Genomic DNA, 18,337 nt, shown 5'->3' with positions numbered 1-18,337 from the left:
AAGCTTAGCCACTTCCACAGCTTTTCAGGCTAGACTTCCCTTAGATACTATTTGTGCAGCAGCCACTTGGGCCACTCCTCATACCTTTGTTTCTCATTACAAATTGAATTTGGCCTCCAGGGATAGGGCCAGTTTTGGTTCTACGGTTCTCAAGAGTCTGTTCCATTGAGCCACCCAGGATAGAGGTGCTAGGGACGCGGTCCCATCCAGCAAGAATGAAGGCGAGATTGACAACTTAACATTTAGAAGTTATGTACCTACCATAACGTTCCATGTTAGTTGTCTTCTCTCGCCTTCTTTCTTGCGACCCTCCCTCCTGCCCCCTTGCCTGGACAGACTTTGATCTCCCTTGTTAGGAAGATTGCTTCTTTGGGCGCCAGTTAGTTATCTGGGTTCCCATTATAGCCCTTTTGTTTAGGCTTATTGCTCTTTTTTCCTTAGTGGAAAGTTTTTTGTGCTAGGTGTTTTCCCTATAAGTACCAAACGAGATCTGGGTATATACCGCCTTGCATCATGGGATATGGGGCTGCCTCGAGCTGGTGAAAGTGACTCGAGCTTAGCAAGTGCCGAGTCGGAGCAGAGGATCGGCTCCGAACCCATCCAGCAAGAAAGAAGGCGAGAGAAGACAACTAACATGGAATGTTATGGTAGGTACATAACCTCTAATTTTTGTACTTGCATTTCTTATTTATATATTTTTCCAGCCTACCTATTTGGGGCACCTGACATCTGGGGCAAGAAAAACTGAAGAAAATGGCGTCTGCTGCATATTTTGTACCCCTGGTGCACTGATGTCAGGGAAGAGGCGACAGCAACCGACGCCAGTCCTAGACTTTGGAATCTGGCCGACTGCAGGTAGCCTGCCAGCAGGATAACCCAAGAGTAATGACTGCAACAGTGAATACACTCTAACATCTACATTTATGGTAGATACACAACTGTACTCTGCTTGTTCACAACAGCAACACTGGTAGGGAGTCGTTCACAGTAATAGAAGACATTGAAAAAGCTGGAAAATTTTCATGCCGCAGGAATCCAGACAGAGCTGTTAACAACAGTATAAGATTCAGTTAAATGTTTGCTTTGCACAAAGTTGAACCACAAGACATTTTGTCTTGCAAGATTCTGCCTTATTTTCAATTGTAGATATTAAGCTAAGGCCTGGTGTCTGTTCCTTAATCCCCCCACTCGAAATAAACCAACAACTGGAACATCCTGAGAGGTTCCAAGTAACATGTCCTATGCAGACCGCCTCAACTCCCTATCCCTGTATCCTGTCTCTTACAGGCTTTTGAGGGGAGATCTATGCCTAGCATACAGAGCATTGTCTGACCCCACTCCGATGGACTTTCTGCATATCCGCAAAACACAGTACTAGAATTACCCATGCTAAAGATTTGAACCTTGCCTGTGATATAAATAGGACCTGCTGGAGAGAGAGGCATATATCCCAGAGACTACCCGGTCTATGGAACAGGCTCCCTATCCATGTGAAGCAGAGTTCCTCCCTAACCCAATTCAAGTGCAACTTGGACAGTTGGGTGGGAAACTGGAAATTCATCCCTGGTTTGACACCTATTTCTCTAATGCAAACAGGTAACCTGTAAATGGTTCATCTCCCAGACCCATGCTTATTATCAAGGGTATCAGAACTTGTCAGAGATTTGGGATGCATGGCTAGGCTTAAAAAGGCCCTTGTGGTAGTTAGCCAAGTAAACACCTGTCAGCTTATGAGTAGTTTGCAGGGTCTGGCTCTGGGTTTAATTCAGGCTGTTGATCTTTCTTATACAGCAGTTTCTAGTAAAAGAAATAGATTCCTCTCTCCTTTTTTTTTTTTTTTTTTCTTCTGAAGAGACTCAAGATTCTGAATCTGAGCAGGAAGGTAAGGGGACAGAGAGACTGTGTTTTTCTCCTCAAATTTCTGAATCATTAGTGGACCGGAGTTCCGCTGTGGCGACCCCTAACCGGGAAAAGCCGAAAGACGCAACATACTCTGACTCTGATTCTCCCTGTAAAGGTTTCTCTTTCTCTGAAACCATTGCTAGAATGTGCCAGTGTTTACAATGGGAGAACACCAAAGTTTCTCGGTCCCTCAGAAAATATTATGAATTGTTAAAGAATTTCCTGAACCTACACCCATTCCTCCTGTTCTGTTTGCTTTAGCGAATACATGTGTTACTGCCTGCAGATGTTCATCATGTTACACTGCTGCAATCATCACACTTGGGTTATGCTGCCGTCAGGCGGTCCCGCAGTCAGCCAGAGTTCCAAAGTTTTGGTCCGGCATCGGTTCCTGTCGCTTCTTCCCTGATGTCAGTGTGCCAGGGGTATATAAGAGGCATCCAACGCCATTTTCTTCAGTCTTTCTTGCCGCGCGGTGCCTGAAGCAGAAGCAGTTCGGAAGTGCCGGTCGGCCGACTCCTGAGATTTTCAAATCGAATTTCAGACCGAAGTCTTCAATAAAGCTAAGCACCCCGTTGGGGAACCTTTTCTTGCCTCAGTCCGATGTCAGAAAAAGTTAATTGCATTTCCTCTGGGAAGCAAATACCTCATAAGGACTTTCATTCTTATTGTATTCCTTGCCTAGGCCCAGACCACGACGTCACAGGTTGTCTGTTTTGTGCTAGGTTTAACAAACGAACTATAAAACGTCGGTTTGATTTCGCCCGACATTATTTTGGTAGGAAATTTAATTACACCATGCCGTCGCGCAAAGATAAGGACAGGCAGCCAAGACCCAAACCAGACTCCGAGGCCTCTGCTAGGCCAGTCGCCGGTTTTCAGTGAGGTGCCTACGCAGCCCCTGACGACCACAGGTTCAGAACCCCAGGTGGCATCCGATTCCCAAGAGGTGATTGCTAGGCCTCCACAACCTTTATCTTTAGGCCCTTCCGACTCCATGGCTGAAGGAGATTCCGGTGCAGTTGAAACACCTTCAGTTGCAGAAGGTATCTTCAGACCAACTACACTCACTATTAAATCCTATGCAAAGCTGAAAACTCCTTTAAAAAGCAAAGATGACTGTACAGCAGTCTCCAGTACAAGGCCCCATGCCTAAGAAACAGATGCTTAAGATGGCCAAAGACTTAATTACCCTTATCAGGGGTTCCCATCCCCCTCCTGATAAAAGGCCTAGACAGGAGGAGGACTACGCTTCCTCTGACCAGGTTTCAGTTTCCTCAGATTCTTCTGAGGAACAGGAATATTCTTTTCCCCCTTATGAAGACTCTGATGCTGAAGAGTCTATTCCTTCAGCATCTCCCCCAGAAGACTACTCTTTTGGGGAAATTTTACATACCATGAGGGAACATTTCCACTGGGAAGGCCAGGATTACTCTGATTCTAAGAAAAGGCTCCGAGAGTTCCTTTTACTACCCCAGCACAGACCACTTGCTATTCTACCAGTGTTAGACATTGTGGATGATGTTTATTCAGAATCTAGCCTTAACCCAGATTCACTACCTCCTGCACCAGCCAAACCAGACAGATACTACAGAGTCCCTGACTCGCACGAATTCCTATATAAAAGCTCTGTTGCTGACCCAGAAACCATTTTCCAGGGTCCCAAAGGGGTTAAGGCCTCTATTGCTAAATATCCTGTACCCTCTGAAAGGGATTCTAGAGCACTAGACAGATGGGGAAAGAAAATATATACCTCGGCTACTCTAGCTATGAGGGCCTTAAATTGCCAGTTTCACAGGCTGAAATGTCAACAATATTTGATGTCTCAAAACAAAAAATGATCACACACACAGAGCAGCCTGATTACAAGGAAATGCAAGATTTGTTGCATGCAGCTGAACAAGTGGGAAAACATACTTTGCAATGTGGATTTGATTCATTGGAAGCTTCTTGTAGAGCAGCAGTGACAGGGTCTGTCATACGTAGGCATGCTTGGTTAAAAGAACAAACTTTACCTGATCATGTAAAAGCAAAGTTATTGAATGCACCTTTACAGCAGGATGTTTTATTTGGTGTAAAAGCAGAAGAGGTTTTAAAGAAAATGGAGGATAAGGTAAAATCTATGCAGACGGTCAAGGATTTTTTTACAGGTTCAACCCCCTCTTTTCAGCAGAAATTGGCCAACCAAAAACTGGTCCTTTCCAGCTTCTCTCAGACCACAGAGGGGCAAATACAGACGCCCAAGGGGCAGAGGTCAGTCATAAGGCTCTTACAAGCCTCAACAATGGGGTGCCACAACCCAGAAAGGAGGCGAAGACAGGTCTCAAACTACCAGAAGACAAACACAATGACTTACCCCTCAGACTGCCAAGCAAATCCGTCTTGGCAGCTCCCTTGGGAGGAAAGCTAACACTTTTTGCAGACAACTGGCGCATCATCACAAAAGACAAATGGGGCCTAAATATTGTATCTCAAGGATACAGATTCCACTTTCACACCTTTACCAAGGATAAAAGGAATGCCAAACCTGCCACCAAATCAATGGGCAGAGGCTCAAAAACAAATTACAGCTCTCATGGACATGAGAGCCATTCAACAGGTTCCTATACAGGAGCAGGGACAAGGATTTTACTCAACATTCTTTCTAGTTCCCCGAAAGGGCAAAGCTTGGAGACCCATTCTGGACCTCTCAATTCTAAACACATATCTCGAAGTACCCAAATTCAAGATGCTAACACTACTCCCATAGTGCCTTTTTTAGGCAAGGCTCAAAAGACAAACCCACCTTCCTAGAAAACACAAGTGAAAAAAAACTAAGGGTAATGCTGCTCAATGCCAGAAGTCTAAACCTCATGATGCATGCTCTCGAAGCCCCCTCCTCAGTATGGAGAACATTGATGTCTGTGCAGTGACTGAAACCTGGTTCAAGGCTCCTGAGAGCACCCCAGCACTACCAGGTTATACCTCATATCATGCTTTCTGGCCCCCAAAACTTGGACCGAACCACAAAAGGAGGGGGAGTATCCATATTCATCAAAGATACCCACACCTCCAGGTTAGTGGCAATGCACGAAGCATCGGAGACCATCCAGGTGCAACTAACCATAGGCAAAACTGCCCTACAGTTTGTAGCATGCTACAGACCACCCTCTCAAACTCAGGAACCCCACTCAGCCTTCCTGAAGACACTGGAGAGAGAGTATGAATGTCTTTCCAAATACCATCATATTGGGAGACTTCAACTACCCAAACATAGACTGGGAACATTACTCAAGCCCCAACACCCTAGCCCAAAGGTTCCTAGAATTCATAAACTCAAATGTGATGGAGCAACTAGTCACCACTCCCACAAGAGGAGATAATATACTAGACCTGATCATCACAAACCTGGGGACAAAATGCTCCACACCAGAAGTATACCCCTCATTGGTGAGATCCGACCATAAATTAATCTCACTGGAAATCTACATCTCACCCCCATCCCCTGCACAGAAGACCACAGTGAAGAATTTCTCAAAAGCTGACTTCACACTTCTTAAGACTGAAGTGGTATCTTTCAAGGCCCCTAGGCCAGTGGAAACCACAACCCACACCGCTGAATCCTTTATAAATGCCTTCTACAGACACCTTAAAGAATGCATGGATCATGCAATCCCTAATAAAACCAAGACCCATTCCCACAAAGGCAGGCGTCCTGTCTGGTGGACCCCAGCCATTAACAAACTTTACAACAGGAGGAGGAAGCTACTGCATGACAGAGCAAAATCCCCAAAAGGGAAGGTATCTCTGATCAGTACTAGCAAAAAACTTCGATCACTCATAAAATCATCCAAGGCCAACTTTGAGAGAAAAATCGCAAAAGAAACAAAAGATGATCACAAGGCCTTTTTTAGTTATGTTAGAAACCTGGGTGGAAACTTCCAGATATGCTCAGAGTTGTCCAAAATGACACAAAATACACTGAACCCACAGATATTGCCAACATTCTGGCAGACAGGTTCAGTGCAAATTTCTCCGCCCCCTCCCCCCCAAAAGGAGAAATGTCTATCCCAGCAGAGTGTAACCTCCCTAACATCTCAGATGCCCAGGTGAGAGCCTCCCTCTTCAAAGCTAAAAACACAGCATTAATGGGACCGAACGGTGTCCCGGGCTGCGTGCTACATGAACTCCAAGAGGAACTAAACCCGCACATAAGGCTGCTGTTTAATCTTAGCCTTACTACAGGATACGTACCCAAAGAGTGGCGTACAGCAACAGTGGTCCCACTCCACAAAGGAGGTGCTTCTACAAACCCTGGAAATTACCGCCCCATAAGCTTGACGAGCCTGGTCTGCAAAGCTATGGAAAGGATCATTATGGAACTCATAAACAAAGACATTGGGGACCTACAGACATTGGATCCTACCCAATTCGGCTTTGTCAAAGGCAGATCCTGCCTTTTGAACCTAGTCGACTTTTTTGAAACAGTCACTAAGGCCATTGATGAGAGTAAGGCAGTTCACACAGCCGACCTTGACCTTGCAAAAGCCTTCGACACAATACCCCACTCGGGCATCATTAACAAACTCACCAGCTTAAATGTAAACCCATATGTCACAAGATGGGTTGCAAACTGGCGCAAGGACAGAACCCACAAGGTCAGAATTGCTAGAGCCATGTCGGACTCTAAGCCAGTCACAAGCGGTGTCCCACAGGGCTCAGTCCTGGGACCCCTCTTGTTCGGCATTTATTTTTCCGATGTGCAAGCAAACGTAGGAGGATTGTGGCTGACAAAGTTCGCAGATGACTGCAAACTGGGTGCCATAATTGATACTCCAGCGGACACAAGCATCCTTCAGAAAGGCCTCATAGAAACGGATAATTGGTGCCAGAGCCATGGCCTTAAACTGAACGCCAAAAAATTTAGTCATACCCTTTGGGAAAAACAAGGTACCCACAAATTACCACATAGGTGGTAATCCATTAAGTATGGAACTGATAATCTGGGACCTAGGGACCCAAGTCGACAGTAACCTCTCATTTGATACTCACATTGCCAAGGTGGTTAGGAAGACCTTCTATATTGCCCACCTTATCATGAAGGGATTCACATCTAGATCGAGAGGTCATTGTGCCCCTGTACTCTTCTCTTATCAGGCCCATGGTTTTGTACAATGCCCCATTTGGGATGCATCTTACCCGACACTTGCAGCAGTTAGAAAGACCCCAAAAGTTCCTCACAAAGAGGATAAAGGGTCTCAAGCATATATGTCATGTGCTGCCAGGCTGAAAAAACTCCAGCTCTATTCAGTCGCATACCGCCTACTCAGAGGTGATCTGTGACTGACATACAAGGCCATGTCCAATCCGGAATTAATGGACATGCTCCACCTCAGAAAATCCAAATCCATCAGAGCCACGAGAGCAAGAGATTTGAACCTCAACACAGATATAAATAGGACGTGCTGGAGGGACAGATTCATAACCCAGAGGCTCCCTACACTCTGGAACAGAATCCCAGTCCATGGTAAGCAGAGCCCCTCACTTACTCTCTTCAAGGGAAATCTTGACGAGTGGATGGGAGATCGTAGGTTTACCCCGGGGGTCATCTCTGTGTCACTACTAGACAGAGGCACAGTAAACTAAACCCTAAATGGGCGTAGTATTCTCATCCCAATGGGTGGCGAAAGCCACACACACTCTGGCTAGGCTTATAAATGCCCTAGGGCAGATAGCCTAGTATGAACCTATGAACCTACAGCAACTTCTTCCCATGCTGGGCAAGAAGGCTTGGCTAGTAACGTTGGACCTCAAGGAGGCATACCTGCATGTTCCTATCAGACAAAATTGCAGAAGATACCTCTGATTTATAGCAGGTTCAACCCATTACCAATTCTCTGCACTGCCCTTTGGCTTATCTACTGCACCCAGGGTCTTCACAAAATGCCTGGCACCAGTAATTGCATACTGCAGACAAAGAGGAATTCAAATATATCCATACCTGGACTACTGCCTTATTCAAGCAGAAAGGAAGGACATTCTTTTAAAGCATCTGGCGTTTGTCAAAAGCCTGTTAAGTTGCCTAGGGTACACAGTAAACGAAAAGAAGTCAAAATTAGTGCCCTCACAAGACATAATATTCCTGGGTGCCAGCTTAAATACAACGGCCCAGATGGCTTATCTCATGCCAGACAAGCAAGGACAACTGACTCAATACTTCAAAATGATGGCAACAAAGACCCAACTCCCTGCAAGAAAAATTCTGCAGGCCTTGGGATTCATGGCATCTTGCATACTACTAATACCATATGCAAAACTGCATATGAGGAAATTACAGTGGTACCTGAAAAGCATATGGACTCAAAACTGCCACAGCTTGGAAACAATAATACCACTCATTCCCTGCCTTCAACAGGAGTTTATATGGTGGGCTCAGGCATGTCACCTCAACAAGGGTCAGCCTTTTACCTTACACACAGCCAGGCAAACTATAACAACGGATGCATCAGATTATGCTTTGGGAGCACACATGACAGGACAGTGTATTCAGGGCAAATGGTCTGCAGATCAAAGGCATCTACATATCAATCAAAAAGAGACGCTAACTGTACAAAATGCCCTAAGCTTTCAAGGACCTCCTACATCCAGGACAACTACTAATAAAGCCGGACAACACCACAGTGATGTGGTACATAAACAAGCAAGGGGGCACACATTCCTACCCCCTATGCAGGCAAGCAATGACCTTGTGGAACCACAGCACTGACCTACCAAGTTCAACTACAAGCACAATTCCTGCCAGGAAAGAAAAACACATTGGCAGGCGATCTAAGCAGAAACATCATAGATCCTCACGAGTGGAAACTAGATTCACAAGTATTCGCAATGATAACTCAAAAATGGGGGAGCCCAGACATAGATCTGTTTGCCTCCCCCCAAAACTACTAACTACGGAAATTTTGCACAAGGACATACCACACACTAGCTTGGAAAGTGGACGCCCTCTCATTCAGTTGGAAAACATTAACAGTGTATGCCTTTCCTCCACTGCCTCTTCTGGCAAAGGTGCTGCTGAATGCCAGATTAGAGATGCCACAAATGATACTCATTGCTCCAAACTGGCCACGCCAAACACTGGTATCCAATACTAAGGAACATGGCTTAAGGCCCACCATGGATTTTACCTTAAATTCCTCACCTGCTCACTCAGCAAAACAATCAGATTCTACACAGCCAGCTCAAGACTTTAAATCTGGCTGCATGGCAAATTACCTAAACAACCAGTCAACACTTCTCTCTAAAGCTGTTATGGATGTCATTCTGGAGGCCAGGAGGCCCAGCACCAGAAAAGCCTATTCAGACAAATGGAAAAGATTCTGCGCCTGGAACCAGGCTAAAGGCCAGAATCCCCTTGTCCCAAATATTCCTCAGATTCTACAATATTTAACTGAGATGTTGCACAAAGGACTTTCCTTTTCATCTATTAAGATCCACGCCTCAGCTATTTCAACTCCGTACAGCACAGATCCTCCTATATTTTCACATCCATTACTAAGACAGTACTTCAGAGGGGCTAAGAACATAAGACCGTCCTGGAGAGCACCAACACCAACTTGGGATCTCAACTTTGTTTTGGAAAAACTTACACTACCGCCCTTTGAACCAGCTTTTACAGCTGATTTACAGTTTCTATCATGGAAAACTGCCCTGCTGCTAGCAATAACTTCAGCACAGAGAGTCTCAGAGCTACAGGCCCTAATGGCAGTGGAGCCTTTCATCATTTTTCATCAAGACAGAGTCGCTTTACGAACTAACCCTTCCTTTATGCCAAAGGTGGTATCCAGTGTGGCCCTAAACCAAACCATTCATTTGGCAACTTTTATCCAAACCCCCAGAACAAAGGGGAAAGGCTCCTACACTCTTTGGACATTCACAGGCAATTACGTTATTACTTGGATAAAACTAAGGCTTTCAGAAAATCTGACCAGCTCTTTGTATCCTATGCTGCAGGATCACAAGGAAAGGCCATCTCAAAACAGACCATTTCAAAATGGATAGGACATTGTATCCGTTTCTGCTGCACACACCATGGGAAACCTGTACCTGGTGACATTAGGCCCCATTCCACCAGGGCTACAGCAACATCAACAGCCTTCCTCAGCTGGGTACCAACCAAGGATATTTTGGAGGCTGCAACTTGGAGTTCAGTGCACACCTTCACCAAGCACTATCACTTACCTCTATACTCTAAAACCAGAGCTGGTATTGCCACTGCAGTTCTGCAGGGCCTACTAGCTTCTCCAAACCCTGTTTAGTTCCACCGCCCATCCTTAGCTTTGGGATTCAACCCAAGTGTGATGACTGCAGCAGTGTAACACGATGAACATAGTACAGTTTTGTACCTACCATAAATTTAGATGTTAGTGTGTTCACACTGCTGCACTCCAGGTTACCCTCCCACCATCCCCTTTGACCTAGCTGAACTTTTCTATACCTTTCTATCCCGTACATCCTTTGTGGTGTATTTGCTTGTAACTGAAGGTATTCCTTTTATTCCTTTTTGTATGTTTTATTAGCAATATGTATTGCCTATCTACTTGGGGGCACCTGACATCTGGGGCAAGAAAAACTGAAGAAAATGGCATCAGATACCTCTTATATACCCCTGGCGCACTGACGTCAGGGAAGAAGTGACAGCAACCAACGCCGGACCAAGACTTTGGAGCTGTGGCCGACTGCGGGACCGCCTGATGGCAGGATAACCCAAGTGTGATGACTGCAGCAGTGTGAACACTCGAACATCTACATTTATGATGGGTACAAAACTGTACTTTTTCCTGATAGTCAACCAGCTGCCCCTAAAAAGGCAAGTAGGATGTATAAAGTTCCACAGTCTTAAGTTTTTATTTGCATATTTCCAAACCTGACCAGTAGCTATACCTTTAGTTGATCCCACTGCTGCTAAACAGTTAATACCTATCCTACTCTTTCTGATAAGAATGGGAAAATTAAGAAGGATGGGGAAAGTGTATAGTTCAACTTTGATTTTCAGAATTTTGAATTGCTAGGCTTGTGTTAGTTCTGACTAATTATGAAAATCTTCAATAACCACGTTGCCACAACAGTCAGGAAATCCTTCTCTGTGGCACACCTCATCACTAAGGGCTATTCATCCAGAAAAAAGGAGGTCATTGTCCCACTGTACTCCTCTCTCATTAGACCCATTATAAAATACAACACCCCAACTGGAAAGGCCGCAGAAATACCTCACTAAAAGAATCACAGGCCTAAAGCAGATGCCCTGTGCTGACCACCTTAAACTCCAGCTATAGTCGGTCACATATCGTCTACTCCGAGGTGATCTCTTCTTGGCATACAAGACCATGTCAAACCCAAAGCTGTTGGACATGCTACACTTAAAGAAATCTCAATCCCTCAGAGCCACACACTCCAGGGATCTAAATCTCTTGTCATCACAATAAACAAAACATGCTGGAGGGATAGGTTCCTGACCCAGAGAGTCCCCAGACTCTGGAATAGACTCTCCATACATGTCAAGCAGAGCACCTCTTTGGCCCTCTTCAAAAGGAACCTTGATGATTGGATGGGAGAAAGGAAATTCACCCCGGGGATCACAACAGTTGCCCTGCTAGACAGAGGTCCAGGGAAGTAAATAGTGTGGGAAGAAATAGCTAGGGAATTGTTATGGCTAGGCTTGTATAGGACCTAGGGCTGATAGCCTAGTACCAACCTATGAACCTATGTTTTATCTGCAAATTCTTGTGTGGAAAAGTCTGCTTTATATTCACTTTCTTCTGTTGCACAGGTCACCACTATTCATTGTTGCTACTATTTCCAGGACTATGCTCACCATTGGTACTGTTTGAGGAGATTTGCATGGCTGCATTCTTAGTACCTCCCAGATGATAAAATGGCATTTTTAAATCCTCCTTTAGATAGAGATTTATTTTTGGTCCCTCTGCGGCAGAGGAATATCAAAAAGTGTGGTGAAATGGGTAAATTGATCTAGGGAATCTAAGTTTGTTCCCTCCCAAAGCCAAGAACATTCAAATAGATTGAATGGCTACTTGCGAGACCTTTTTTTGACCCCCTTGTTTCTTCCAGAAAGTCTGAATATCTTTTTTTTTTTTTTTTTTTTTAATGTTTCAAACAAATTGGTTCTGAAGATCATTCATCAAGGTTACGGATGGGAGTGGTAGAAAATTCATCCTTTTCGGGGGGGGGGGGGGGTCCTACTCTTGTTCCACCAGTTCTTCATAGCATGCTGTCCCAAGGAGTAATGGACCAGATGTTCTTCGTGTTTCACTGTTGCAGTCATTACAGTTGGGTTATCCTGCTGGCAGGCTACCCGCAGTCGGCTTGGATTCCAAAGTCTAAGTCCGGCGTCAGTTGCTGTCGCCTCTTCCTTGACGTCAGTGCGCCAGGGGTATAAAAGATGCAGCCGACGCCATTTTCTTCAGTCTTTCTTGCCGCACGGTGCCTGAAGCAAAAGCAGTTCGCAAATTCCGGTTGGCCGACTCCTGAGATTTTTGTGTTCGAATTTCAGATCCAAAGTCTTCATTTAAAGCTAAGTACCCCGCTGGGGAAACTTTTTTTTCTTGCTCCAGACCGATGTCAGAAAAAGTTTTGTGGGAAGCAAATACCTCATAAGGACTTCCATTCTTATTGTGCTCCTTGCCTAGGCCCTGATCACGACGTTGCTAATTGCAGGTTTTGTGCTAGATTTAACCAACGCACTATTAAGCGTCGGTACAATTTTGCATTTCATTACTTTGGCTGAAGATTTAATTATACAATGTCCTCGGATAGCCATCCGACTACCGCAATTCATAAGAAACGCAAGGAAAAGGACAGGCATCCTAGGTCCAAAACTGACGACGAGGCCTCTTCTAAGCCAGTCACCGGTTCTCAGTGAGGCGCTTTCGCAGCCCCTGATGCCCACTACCTCAGAGCCGCAGGCCTCTTCCGACTCCCACGTGGAGCAGACTAGGCCTCTGGAAACTCAAGGTATTGGACATTTGGAAAATATTCCCTCGGATGGGTCCTGAGCCGCTGAGCAGGCATCTGCTTCTGAGGGTGTTTTCAGGTCTACACAGTTTTATATAAAACCAACTACAGCTTCAAAGGCAAAGACTAAAGCACCACTAAAGACAAAGAAACAAGTACAGCAAGCCCATGGACAGGCCTCCATGCCTAAGAAACAGATGCTCAAAAATGGCCGAAGACCTAATTACTTTGATCAGGGGGTTCCCATTCCCCTCCTGATAAGAGGCCTAGGCAAGAGACCAAACATGAATCTTCAGATCAGGTTTCCATTTCCTCTGACTCAACTTCTGAACAGGGAATACTCTCTTCCTCCCTATGAGGAATTCGATGCCGAAGAATCTATCCCTTCAGCCTCCCCTCCTGAGGATTATTCTTTTGGGGAAACCCTGCATACCATGAGGGAGCATTTCCACTGGGAGAGCCAAGACTACTCAGAATCTAAGAAAAGGCTCAGAGACTTTCTTTTACTACCTCAGCACAGGCCTCTTGCTGTCCCTCTTGTTTTACACATTGTAGATGATGTATTTTCAGAGTCCAGCCTGTCTCCTGACTCTTTATCCCCTGCACCTGTTAAACCAGACCGATACTACAGGGTTCCAGATTCACATAAATTTCTTTATAAAAACCCTGCTGCTGACCCAGAAACTATTTCTCAGGGTCCCAAAGGGGTCAAGGCTTCCACTGCAAAAAAATCCTACCCCCCTCTGATAGGGATTCAAGGGCACTGGACAGATGGGGGAAAAAGGTTTACACTTCTGCTACCTTGGCTGTGAGGGCTTTAAATTGTCAATTTCACATGCTTAAATATCAGCAGTACTTAATGTTACTGCTTAAACAGAAAATGTTAACAAATTCTGAATGTACAGAAAACAAGGAAATGCAGGATTTATTGCATGCAGCTGAACAAGTGGGAAAGCATACTTTGCAATGTGGTTTTGATTCTCTGGAGGCCTCTTGCAGGGCCGCTGTTACGGGTTCTGTCATTAGGCTTGGTTAAAGGAACAGAATCTGCCTGATCATGTTAAAGCAAAATTATTAGATGCTCCATTACAGCATGATACTTTGTTTGGTGTTAAAGCAGAAGAGGTGTTGAAGAAAATGGAGGACAAAGCGAAATCTATGCAGACAGTTAAGGATTTCTTACAGGTGCAGCCACCCAGATTTAGCAGGAGCTGGCCTACAAAGAATTGGTCCTTTCCAATGTCAGGCAGGCCACAAAGAGGCAGATACAGACGCCCCAGAGGCAGATCCCAGCCCCAAGGCTCATACAGGCCTAAACAATGGGGTGCTTCTACCTCCAAAAGCGGGGAGTACAAATCACAGCCATACAGGGAACCGTCCCAATGACTTTCCTGTACCAGCACTACCAGCACCAAGCACTTATCTTTTGGCAGCCCCCTTAGGGGGAAAACTAGTACTTTTTTCACAAAATTGGCACATGATCACACAGGACAAGTGGGTCTTGAACATAGTGTCTCAGGGCTACAGGTTCCACTTTCACACGCTGCCAAGGGCAAAAGGTATGCCAGACCTGCCACACAATCAGTGGGCAGAGGCACAAAAGCAAGTTTCATCCCTCATGTACATGAATGAGGGCCATTCAGCGAGTACCACAACAAGAGCAGGGACAAGGATTTTACTCTAGACTTTTCTTGGTACCCAGAAAGGACAAAGCCTGGAGACCAATACTGGACCTGTCTATTCTGACCACATTTCTGGACGTTTCAAAATGTTGACTCTGCAGCAGCTTCTGCCCATGCTGGGCAAGAAGGCTTGGCTTGTAACTTTGGACCTAAGAGTCATACCTGCAAGTCCCAATCAGACAATCTTGCAGAAGATACCTCAGATTTATAGCTGGCTCAATGCACTACCAATTCTCTGCACTGCCCTTTGGCTTATCTACTGCACCCAGGGTCTTCACAAAATGCCTGGCACCAGTAATTGCATTTTGCAGACAGAGGAATTCAAATATATCCTTACTTGGACGACTGCCTTATTCAAGCAGAGAACAAGGACATTCTACTAAAACATCTGGCATTTGTAAAAAGATTACTAATTTGCCTAGGGTACACAGTAAACGAAAAGAAATCAAAACTAGTACCCTCTCAAGAGATGATATTCCTGGGTGCAAGCTTAAATACAACTGCCCAGATGGCTTATCTCACGCCAGACAAACAAAGGCAACTGACTTCTTACTTCAAAATGTTAACAATAAAGACCCAGTTATCTGCAAGAAAAATCCTGCAGGCTTTGGGCTTCATGGCATCCTGCATTCTGCTAATTCCATATGCCAGACTGCATATGAAGAAACTACAATGGTATCTAAAAAGTGTTTGGACTCAACATTGCCACAGCCTGGAAACATTAATTACCCTCATTCCCTGCCTGCAACAGGAGTTTTGATGGTGGGCACAGGCCTGTCACCACAACAAGGGACAGCCATTCACTTTACCTACAGCCAGGCAGACTCTAACAACTGATGCATCAGATTATGCCTGGGGAGCACACGTCAGGAAAATGTATTCAGGGCACATGGCCTGCAAGCCAGATGTATCTTCATATCAATCAAAAAGAGATGCTAGCTGTTCAGAATGCCCTGACAGCTTTCAAGGATCTACTTCAACCAGGACAACTACTGATAAAGACAGACAATACTACAGTCATGTGGTACATAAACAAGCAGGGAGGCACTCATTCCTACCCCCTCTGCAGACGAGCCATGATTTTGTGGTACACAGCATTGACTTAAGTTCACCTGCAAGCACAATTCCTGCCAGGAAAGAAAAATACTCTGGCAGACGAACTAAGCAGAAACCTCATGGATCCCCACGAGTGGAAACTGGATCCACAAGTCTTCAGCATGATAACAAGGAAATGGGGATGCCCAGACATAGATCTATTTGCCTCCCCTCACAACTGCCAACTACAGAGATTCTGCACAAGGACTTATCACAAGCAAGCTTGGACAGTGGATGCTCTATCTTTCAGCTGGAAAAACCTAACCGTATATGCCTTTCCTCCACTGCCTCTCCTCCCCAAGGTACTCCTAAAAGTCAGACAAGAGAAGCCAAAAATGATGATTGCCCCAGACTGGCCACGCCAGCCCTGCTACCCAATCCTAAAGAAATTGTCTCCGGGTCCAGCCTGGACATTGCCTCGACGCAACAAAACAGTCCGATCCTGCACAGCCATCTCAGGACCTTAAATCTGGCAGCATGGCGGATAATGTAGCCATTCAGAACACTCCTCTCTCCAAAGCTGTGATGGATGTTATTTTGGAGGCCAGGATGCCCAGTACCAGAAAATCTTAGGCAGAAAAATGGAAAAGATTCTGTGCTTGGAATCAGGCACAAGGAATTGACACGTTTGTACCAAATATTCCTCAGGTTTTACAATACTTAACTGAGATGCTGGACAAAGGCCTGTCCTCGTCAACTGAGATGCCGGACAAAGGCCTATCCTTCTTGTCAATTAAGATCCATGCCTCTGCCATTTCAGCCCATTACAATACAGAACCACCTATCTTTTCTCATCCTTTAATAAGGCAGTACCTCAAAGAGGCCAAAAACATAAGACCTCCAAGGAGAGCACCAATACCTGCATGGGACCTCAGTTAAGTCTTGGAAAAACTCACACTGCCTCCTTTTGAGCCAGCCTCAACAGCTGATATAAAATTCTTATCCTGGAAAACAGTTCTGCTCCTAGCAATAACCTCTGCAAGACTAGTCTGAGTTACAGGCACTCATGGCTGTGGAATCTTTTATCATTTTACATCCAGACAAGGTTTCTCTGAGGACAAGCCCTACATTTATGCATAAGATGGTGTCCAGTGTGGCCCTTAACCAAACCATTCACTTGCCTACCTTTTATCTAAACCCACAGAACAAGGGTGAGAGACTTCTGCATTCTTTGGACATACACAGCTACGCTTCTACTTGGACAGAACTAAAGCTTTTAGAAACACTGAGCAACTTTTAGTGGCGTATGCTGCAGGATCACAAGGAAAGGCTATCTCAAAACAGACTATTTCAAAATGGATAGGCCACTGCATTCATTTCTGCTAACTCTCAACATGGCAAACCAGTGCCTAGGGGCATTAGGCCACATTCTACCAGAGTAGCAGCCACTTCAGCAGCCTTCCTCAAAGGAGTACAAACCAAAGACATCTTAGAGGCTGCAACTTGGAGTTCAGTGCACACTTTTACAAAGCACTACCATTTACCTCTCTACTCTAAATCCAGATCAGGCTTTGCCACTGCAGTCCTGCAGGGCCTCATAGCCTCTCCTAATCCTGTCTAGCCCCAGCCACCCATCCTCAGCTTTGGGATTCAGCCCAAGAGTAATGACTGCAACAGTGAAACATGATGAACATAGTACAGTTGTGTACCTACCATAAATGTAGATGTTCAAGTGTATTCACTGTTGCAGTCCAGGTTACCCTCCCACCATCCCCCTTTCTTTTGCTGGGTCTCATGTGTACTTCTCTATTGTATACAACCTATGTGGTGTATTTGCTTGTAGATGAAGGAAATGTTTACTTTACTGCATGCATGTTTATTGGCATAATTTTGTTAGCCTACCCTTTTGGGGGCAACTGACATCTGGGGCAAGAAAAACTGAAGAAAATGGCGTCGGCTGCATCTTTTATACCCCTGGCGCACTGACGTCAGGGAAGAGGCGACAGCAACCAACGCCGGACCAGGACTTTGGAATTCGGGCCGACTGCGGGTAGCCTGCCAGCAGGATAACCCAAGAGTAATGACTGCAACAGTGAATACACTCTAATATCTACATTTATGGTAGGTACACAACTGTACTTTCTGCCCTTTGGTCTCACCACAGCCCCCAGGGTGTTCATAAAGTATGTGACAGTAGTAGCAGCTCACCTGAGGCTGCAGGGGTTCTGGTTGTTTCCATATCTAGACAACTGTCTCATAACCGCCCCTACCTGGCATCAGTTGATGTGGGCAAGAGAGCTGGTTCTTCAGACTTGTTCTCATTTGCGAATAACCATAAACTACAAGTGCCCACTAGAACCAACACAAAAAATTTGGAATTCATAGGAGTTATTTTCAACACAGTCGGTGATAGTTACCTCCCTCAAGGGTTCAAATTATTTTTCTGACCTATGACCTTATATAATCTGCCAGTACCAAGATCTCAGCCTGCTTGGTCCTTCAAGCTCTAGGATCTATGTCAGCAGTGATAACACTGGTACCTTTAGCCAGATTTTACATGAGGATTCTCTCGTGAATGTTGGCAAAACAATGATTGATACTTTACCAACCCATGTCTTCTCTGATAAGAATCCCCCAGATATGCAAGAGAGGTCTCAGGTGGTGGATTCAATTAGATCAGGATGTTCTTCGTCTTCCCTTGCTGCAGTCCT

General features: G+C 45.2%; 1 protein-coding gene across 1 annotated transcript in view; it reads right to left on the bottom strand.

Moving 5' to 3' along the window:
- NUMB (NUMB endocytic adaptor protein) overlaps positions 1 to 18,337 on the bottom strand; it is a gene marked incomplete in the record, with an annotated part of 721,408 nt that overhangs the window by 619,964 nt on the left and 83,107 nt on the right.

Source organism: Protopterus annectens, chromosome 6.part0, assembly GCF_019279795.1.
Source record: "Protopterus annectens isolate FY-2018-M chromosome 6.part0, PAN1.0, whole genome shotgun sequence".
Lineage (NCBI taxonomy): Eukaryota > Metazoa > Chordata > Ceratodontiformes > Protopteridae > Protopterus > Protopterus annectens.
This window is presented reverse-complemented; position numbering and strand designations above follow the sequence as displayed.